The sequence below is a fragment of the Cimex lectularius genome, unplaced genomic scaffold (assembly GCF_000648675.2).
Source record: "Cimex lectularius strain Harlan isolate CLEC.00 unplaced genomic scaffold, Clec_2.1 scaffold57, whole genome shotgun sequence".
NCBI classification, from domain to species: domain Eukaryota; kingdom Metazoa; phylum Arthropoda; class Insecta; order Hemiptera; family Cimicidae; genus Cimex; species Cimex lectularius.
In genome coordinates, this window is record NW_019392642.1 from 1,371,758 (window position 1) to 1,380,040 (window position 8,283).

Below are 8,283 nucleotides of genomic sequence, written 5' to 3' on the forward strand. Positions count from 1 at the left end.
TGTTGGAGTCTCCTTGGAGCACCCATTGCACAGTCCTATGAATTGGATTGAGAGAAAAGGTAATACCGAGCCCAAGCTCACCTTTGTAGATTTGAAATAGGGACAATAGGGAGTTACTATTTTTGACTTATAAAAAATAGGAAAATATAAAACTAGCGTGATCCCGCTTGCCTACTCCCGGGCCGCCCCATTTCCAAAATTGTTAAATTGTTTCTAAATTTGTTAGGCAAGTTAAGTTGTCATCAGATTATGAAGAAATTATGACGATTCCTACGACGATCAATCACATACCTATTCGATCTAGGTCTTATGTATATTAAGTTAACACTAAAATAGCTTCAATTCGGGCAAAAACTTACAAATAAAATATTGTCTAATGTAAATCAAAAATAAACAATCAAAGGCAAAACAAACAACATAGTTAAAAGCAGAAAAGGTTTGGTTCGCTTGAAAAGAATTGTAAGCATAGAAATAATAGTATCAACTAAAAACTAAGTGAACATAACTTATAACTACGAATGGTAATGAGGATATGATTAAATAGTCCAACTTTTGAAGAAATAAATAGATTTATTAGGTAAAAAAATTATGTACACTATTTACAATAAGTACATTGGAGTCTTCTTGATTTTCACATGAATCTCGGACCGTTTTTGATCGCTTCGCTGATGTAAGGCCTTTTGGCGATTTCTCGGCCCCAATGAAGCGTTTTGCTCGTTTTGATGATCTTGGCCGATTCTGCGCCTGTCGAAGGCTTCGCCCTCCAGTAAACCGTCTGGAGAGCTCTTCCTCCGGTGACGTAACGGCTGCATGATCCGATCAACATCTAACAAAACAAAATAGTTATATAAATATAAACACAATCCAAGAGAAAAGCGGTAGAAAAATATCCGAGTACCAACCTCGAGGTTTTAGGTGAGTTGTTGGAACTGTAGCGACTGCACTGATCGATCACTGGAAATCGTTTGATTAAATCGGCGATGGGCCGGGTTTATATATGAGAAAGCGACGTCATCGTCGACACACGCTTCTACCGTGATTTCTGTTATCAGGCCCGACCAAAGCAATCTCTGATCACTTAACCGTTTGTAAACACACAATATTAACTAACTGGGGATTTTTATTTTCTTTTTTCTGCCCGTAGGCTGAAATCGAGGCACATGCTAGCACGTGACGATATGACAAAACATAAAACTATTCAAACAATTCTGAGAATCATCGCCTGATTAAAAAGAGAGGTTTAATTTTTTCATTAATTTGTTAGAGAGATTTCCGTACGAAAATATCAATCAAAGCTGAAAGATATGATAAATTAAACATTGAACGTTAACATTATATTGAAAATAGTATGCTCCAAATCGGTCATTTTAGAAGTATGTAGTTTTGAAAAATAATGTGTGTAATCATCAGTCATATTAAATGGGGTTTGCTTTCGTTTGTAGTATTACTGTTTTTGTGTTGTGTTTTTGCAACAGCAGATGTCATAGAAACCCTCAGGGTGTTTTTGAAAAAAAAATAAGCCCAGTTGGAAGTATGTCGTGTTCGAATGCAGGGCCGCTGGATTCGAACCCGGGACCTTTACATTACAGTGATGAGCGCCGTGTCAACGCCTAAACCGTTGTAACCACCGACGCCCTGTTTTAGGGGTTATTCAATGTGTTAAGAACTGCAATCTACGCTCTGACCAACATAATTTTTTTTATACATGTGAAGACTTCCTGGGGAAATTGTTAAGTGTGGTGTCGAATTGTTAAGATTCGAACCCCGGACCTTTACCTTACAGTGATGAGCGCCGTGTCAACGCCTAAACCGTTGCGGCCACCGATGCCCCAGTATTATTGCGAATGTTTTGTGCTTAGGGATGGGGTCCACAAGTAATTAACGTTCGCATTGTTGCTAGAGCATTTGACACTTATTATATTATTCAGGGTGCTACATTCTTAATCCAAAAATAATAATTAATAATTGGTCATAAAATAGTTAATACTTCAATCTTTCTAGAGCCAACTTGTTATTTTTTTACATCCTTTTCTTTGATTAGGCAATAAATTTAACTAAAGAATAGTAACTATTTTTTCTTAAAAGCGTGGTTTTATCTCAAGAAGATCTCGCTAGGGCTTTGGCCTTTCCGTTACATAGCCCATTTGTTGTTAAAACTTATTAATTGCTGATCTCGTTTAATTTGGTTTACATTAAAATTATTAATAACAATTAATAAATATAATAACAAAAAGACATTTAGTTTGAGATAATCAACAAAATACGAGTGTCCGGTTTTTTAATCTTTGAGTGTATTTTTTTAAAAAAGGAAAGAAGGTTACGGCAAAATTAAACTAAGTTACTTTAATATTATAAAAATAAAAACCAACAAAATAAATTATAGTACTAGTTAAAATTACAAATAACGAAACAAAAAGAAAGAGCTATTAAATGAATAAGAAAAAAAGGAAAACAAAGTTAGCTTTACAAAGAATAAGAACAGAAACTGAAAGTTTACTTGTGGGTTGTACAGATGCGATTTAGCGTTCCGGTTATGCGGAAAGAAGTCGGGGTTGCTGATGTTGCGGTGCTGGAAGACAAAGATATCAACCGTGTGGTCGTTGTGCATCGAGAGGTAGAACACAACTGATTGGAGTGCGGCGGACGAAAATAATAATTCGTCAAAATATTATTAAAATAATAACACCCGTATTGTTGAACTGGGCTCAAACTATCATCTGACAGTTCACCACTATCTGATTCAAATAGAAAACAACTTGTACAAAATATTATTGCCTGGAACATAAATTAAAGAATGAAATATTGAATCTTGATATTATATTTAGCGTTGTATGTAAATATTGTAGCTGCATACTTGTAGTTTCTTTTTTAAAGTTAAAAAATATCAGTTCATATTAGTAGTCATAATTGTCCAAATTAATTATTTTACGTAATTATTCTTTTGATCTAAGTCCATTTTATTTCGTGGTCCGATTGACCAAATAACTTCTTTCAATTAATTTTTCTTTCTCTCTAACCACTTGAGCGAATTTTCCCTCCTTTTTCCCATTTTTCAAATGTCGTGTTATAAGGATACGATCGGCTACAATTGAAATGGCCTTTAGTGCGTTTAATAGAGCAGCGGCGTATTGAGCCGAAGACCATGGTTTCGAATCTCTCTCATGACGCTTACTTTTTCATTTCAACCAATACTTTACATAAAGATTAATAAATTGAAAGAAGTTGTTTGGTCAATCGGACCAGGATATATAATGGATTGAATAAATAAAACGAAGTATATCTTCACTAAAGCTCTTCGTGGCATTTCATTTGTTGTCGAGAATCGAATCCTGATCACATGACATTTGAAAAACGGCAAAAAGGAGAGAAAATTCGAAAAGTAGGGTGAGATGGGAAGTTGGTGTCCGAGTGTATCGAAGTCACGATAGCTCAAGTGGTAGAGCAGCGGCGTATTGAGCCGAAAATCGTGGGTTCGAATCCCGCTCGTGAACTAACTTTTTCATTTGAACTTATACCTTACATAAAAAATAATTAATTGAAAGTTTTTATCTAAGGTTGAGATGAAAAAGTTAGTTTGGCTGTGGGTTCAAATCCTGCTCGTGATACATACTTTTTTATATCAACCAACACCTTAAATAAAAAGTATAACTAAGTAAATTAGCAAATATTCTTTGTTTTTGTTAAAAAAAATTCCTTGTAGTTTTTTTAAGTAAAGTAAATTCAATATTTATTTCGGGAGGAAGTTTTGGGAATTTACACCCATCATCAGTACAATAAAAGATATTAGTATTTTACAACATTTTATTATAAGGCTTGCCTTTTTAAAAGTTTTTATTAAGTGAATTACATGATTATTTTAATTTATCTTTCCAGTACCTTTTATTTGGGGGTATTCATTTTATTTTGACGTTTAAATTGTAATTTTATGTAATAAACTCCATATTTTTTAAACTTCTATTTTAATATTATTATCATTGTAATATGTTAATTGGTCAAGCGGACCACGAAATTAGTGAATTTAATTATTATCTTTGTGGTTTTTTTTCTTCATATTTTTGTACTGTTGTCTGACCTGGGTTTTAATATTTTTGGAGTTGTTTTTATTTTTATGTAATTTATAAAACAAATTTTTATTTTATTTATACCTGTTCCGCGGATGTCGACATCCTTGGGGTGAGTGTGTGACGTCTGGAGAGTAAAAGTAAGTTATTAGCGAGAATGGAGTGGGTTCAACCCCACCCCGAGGAATATCGTGTACTCTGTGAGAGTGCATATGACCAGATATCTATGTTGATGTATGTGTATTTTATGTTTTGGTTATATTCTGTATTTGACACCCTGAGGTACAAACGAGATGGCTAACATTTTAGTATATCGACGTGGTGCACATTTAAAAGCAGAGTCAGAAATCCGATCGAGACGCTTAAATGGCTTCAGGTTTTCTAATTGAAATCCGAAGAATAATATTTTCTTTCTTTTCTTTATTTTGTATCGAGCTAACAATAATTACCTGTGATAATTGTTAAATTATATTAACAGTGGTCCCTATATTATATTTTGTATTTACTATTTTATATATATATTCGTTAGATATAACCGAAAGGTTGACGGATAATTTTGGTTATCCTTCTTCCAAAAAAAAAAAAAAAAAATAAGAAAAAAATATTTCACCTGGAATGCAAATTTCGCGGAATTATTAATCTCGTTCATTCATTGCTAATGTGAATTTGTTCTTTCACCGATTATTACATTTGCTATTCGTTAACTATTTTATCTGCTGTTAAACTATTACAAAGAGCTCAGTGCAATCCCATTTAACTCCCCATTAATTTATCTTAATTAATTTAACACACCGCAAATGCCGGATCAAGACCAATGCTACTAAAAGCTAACATACAACTTTTACGTTATGTTGTGCTATTTTTGGGATTTTTTGGACAGTGGTGTAAGAAGTGGCTCCTGAACAGAAGCCGTAATCCCCACATCAATTTGATGAAAGATCTTTCCCTTGATGATTGGATTGGAGGAACTATTTAAGGATGGATGAAACGTCTTATTTGTACATTATATTTCATTATTTAGTGTTATATTGACCAAATTACTTCTTTCAATTATTTAATCTTTTTTGCAAGGTTTTGTGATGAAATGAAAAAGCTAGTGCCACGAGCGGGATCTGAATCCATGGCCTTCGAGTGGATCGAAGTCACGATAGCTCAAGTGGTAAAGCAGCGGCGTATTTAGCCGAATGTCGTGGATTCGAATCCCCTCGTGACACTATTTTTTCATTTCAACCAAAACCTTACAAAAAAAAGATTAACGTCTTATTTATATTTACTCCAGCTTGTTACCCCCTTGATTAGAAAACAAAAGACAGTCATGAGAGAAATCATCACTACATGAAAGGTTGGCAAGCACATTACGATTTCTCCCTACAGGGATGAACTACATGAAATACAAAGAACTTAAGTTCTCTACTACGGTTTCTGATCATTGTTAGGGGTTATCAATGCCTCATCTCTCATCGCATTTGTATCCTTTGTTTTGAAAACGTCGACCAACCGGTTGAGGATCGAATTTATTTTATTTCTATCGTGGTAATATAATCATTGTCCACCACTTTCATAAACATGTTAAACTTTCATACAATTCAATCACCTCAACAATAAAATCTCGATTGGATGTCATTACAAATAAAGAATAAACGTTTTTGACTTTTTGAGAATGTACGACGGAGATGTTTGCTCAGTGACAGAAAGACGGAGACTGCGCCAAAAAAACGAGGGTTTTCCCATTCACGACCAGGCCACCGCGCCAAAATCCCCACCCTCCACGCCAGTTAGTTTTGCCATTGACGTGGTTTTTGGAACGGCGTCGCTCCGTTTGGCCTGCTTGGAGCGATCGTGAATGGCCACCTTAAGGCACAGCCGGTTCAGTTTTGCCATTGACGTGGTTTTTGGAACGGCGTCGCTCCGTTTGGCCTGCTTGGAGCGATCGTGAATGGCCACCTTTAGGAATTTAGGTAAACAGAAAACGTACCTGGACATAAATAAGTGAATTATAACTGCGTCACAATATAGATTTCTTGATTTACGTTCGTAAATAATATTTGACAAAAAAATTATATACAATAGTAAACCTACTAAAACGTGGAATGTAATATCTGGAGATTAAAAAGAATAGTATCTTTACAATCTGAAATCTTGCGACAAATCACCCCTTTCTGCATTGCCGACGTTATTTTTTACAAAAACTTTTGCTTCATTTAGGCATCCCGGAACCACCTACAGACGTCAGAAGACTTCTGGACTAGATGTTCCCTTCTTTATTCGGCCTGAGGATCTTTAACTTCCGACCTCACCCTCAAGGGAATCTCTGCCAGGAAGATTCGACATATATTCCATGAGCTTTTAAAATTTTGTGGCTTTCAGCAAAAGCCTCCACCAGGGAAATAGAGGAGTGCCTTAGGAGGAGTGGCTTTACGTTCAGCTAAGGTACTAGTTGTTCTCAAACCACGACCACCACGATTCCAACCTCAATTGCGATGTACTTGGAGGCAACCCTCCTGTGATTCAGTTTTATTTTTAAGGTGTCACCGATCACCCACCCAAGTGTTCCGAAGAACCCCCTTATTCTCTGCACCCGTTGCCTGAGGAGTGCGGGCTCAGTAACTCACGATTCCTGAAAATTGGGGTAAGGAAAAGGGCGGTTTGGAGGGAAAAGGAAGGGAAATGTTATCTCCATCATTGGTTACCCCTGCGCCAGAGCTGATGGAAGGACATGTCTAGGTCGTACGGAAGGTACCCTATGGATGAGACTTCTGTACTCATTCCCTGTAAGGGGTTGCTTCGCCTAAGAGATGGTGAGGTTCTGTTTGTCCAGACTTGGCGCTTGGAATTATCAGACGTTCGTTTTTAACAAGGTGGGAGGCGCAGCAATTCTTCATACGAGAGAATGGTGTTCATCTCATAAGGTACAAGCCGAAAAACATCTCAATCCCTAAAAATCTAGACGAGTTTTTTCTCCATTTGCACCTTCCTACGTGAGGATCAGCATCGATGCACCGACTTTTCCATCCAGCATAATCCGACCGTGGAACTTGCCTTTCCATCACCCCCCGAGTAGACGGCACATGCACCTATGAGCTTCCGAACAGCTGCCTACCCTGGCTTTCAATTTAAAGTAAAGTTTTTGATAACGGCCCCACCTGAACGACAGCATCATTACCTGAATCCTCTCTAGTAATCTCACTGAACCACTACAAATCCAAACAATGTAGCAAACTTTGGGCTTGCTTGTCTGCTGGTCTTCAATTCAGACGGTCTTTCTCCGTGCACAACTGAAGCTTTCTTTCAACGTTTTACGAATACAGATTGTGCTTTAGAGAGCTTGTCACGCTTTCTAGGATAAACTTGAAATTTATAACTTTTGTGCCTGGAAACCTCCCCATAGTCACAAAGGGTTGGGAATGGTGTTGAGGAGTAATCATAGAACCCATTTCATATTTCACCTGGACCGTACGTTTATTCATTCTTCATGACCGCAAAGAGGCTGTTACAGCATTTGCGAATCCGCAGAATCAGTGTGGCCCATTATCGAATACCGAAATGTTCGTGCGCGGTTTTTTTTCCGATCTCGATAAAGCTTAATGTCTCAATTAGGAATACAATCGGGAAATAATTCTTTCTCCCAGCACCGCCAACTTTTAACGACCTTTTCGAAGGAGTCTAAAAAATTACGGTTATCGCTCAGGTTTTTTCTCCCAACATCTCGCCGAAGAATCATTATATTCACGATCAATTGAGGTCGTAAAATTATTTTTTACTTCGGAGTAATAATGCGTATTATTACAATTCGATATGATTCACGTTTTACAAATTTTCAAATGATGAAATTGTTGTAAAATAAAAATAAACGTTAAATAAAAACTACTTACAGAAGAATAGGTTGATGGGTAACGATTTGGACCAATATTTTTTGTAACTCCAAAAATCGGACAAGTATATACCACTTTTTGTAAATAAGCCCTGGTTTCCCTGAAAAAATTGAAAGTTGAAATTTTCCATTTTTAATATTTTATTTCGCCTGTCTGCTTGCTCAAATCAACTATGAAAAAACAGCATTTTTTATGTAGATTGCTATAAAAATATAATGTTCACCAATAACCAAAAAATTTCTAAAAACAAATATTTTTTAAGTAAAATAATTCATAATTCTTTCGCGAAACTAATACGATATTTCGTTTTAGCGTCTCTGGAAATATACATTTTTATTTGATTTTAAATT

General features: G+C 36.0%; 1 long non-coding RNA gene across 3 annotated transcripts; it reads right to left on the reverse strand.

The window, feature by feature from the left end:
• Nucleotides 1–550: 550 nt before the first annotated feature.
• LOC106662001 lies at nucleotides 551–2,598 on the reverse strand. Of its 3 annotated transcripts, none has more exons than XR_001339807.2 (3): nucleotides 2,498–2,598; nucleotides 903–1,939; nucleotides 551–826 (listed from the first exon to the last, which is right to left on the reverse strand). It is a non-coding gene; the product is annotated as an uncharacterized LOC106662001 (long non-coding RNA). The 3 variants fall into 3 exon arrangements; XR_001339809.1 differs by having other exon boundaries at nucleotides 903–1,042; nucleotides 2,498–2,512; XR_001339808.1 differs by having other exon boundaries at nucleotides 903–1,077; nucleotides 2,498–2,512.
• Between the last annotated feature and the right edge of the window lie 5,685 nt (nucleotides 2,599–8,283).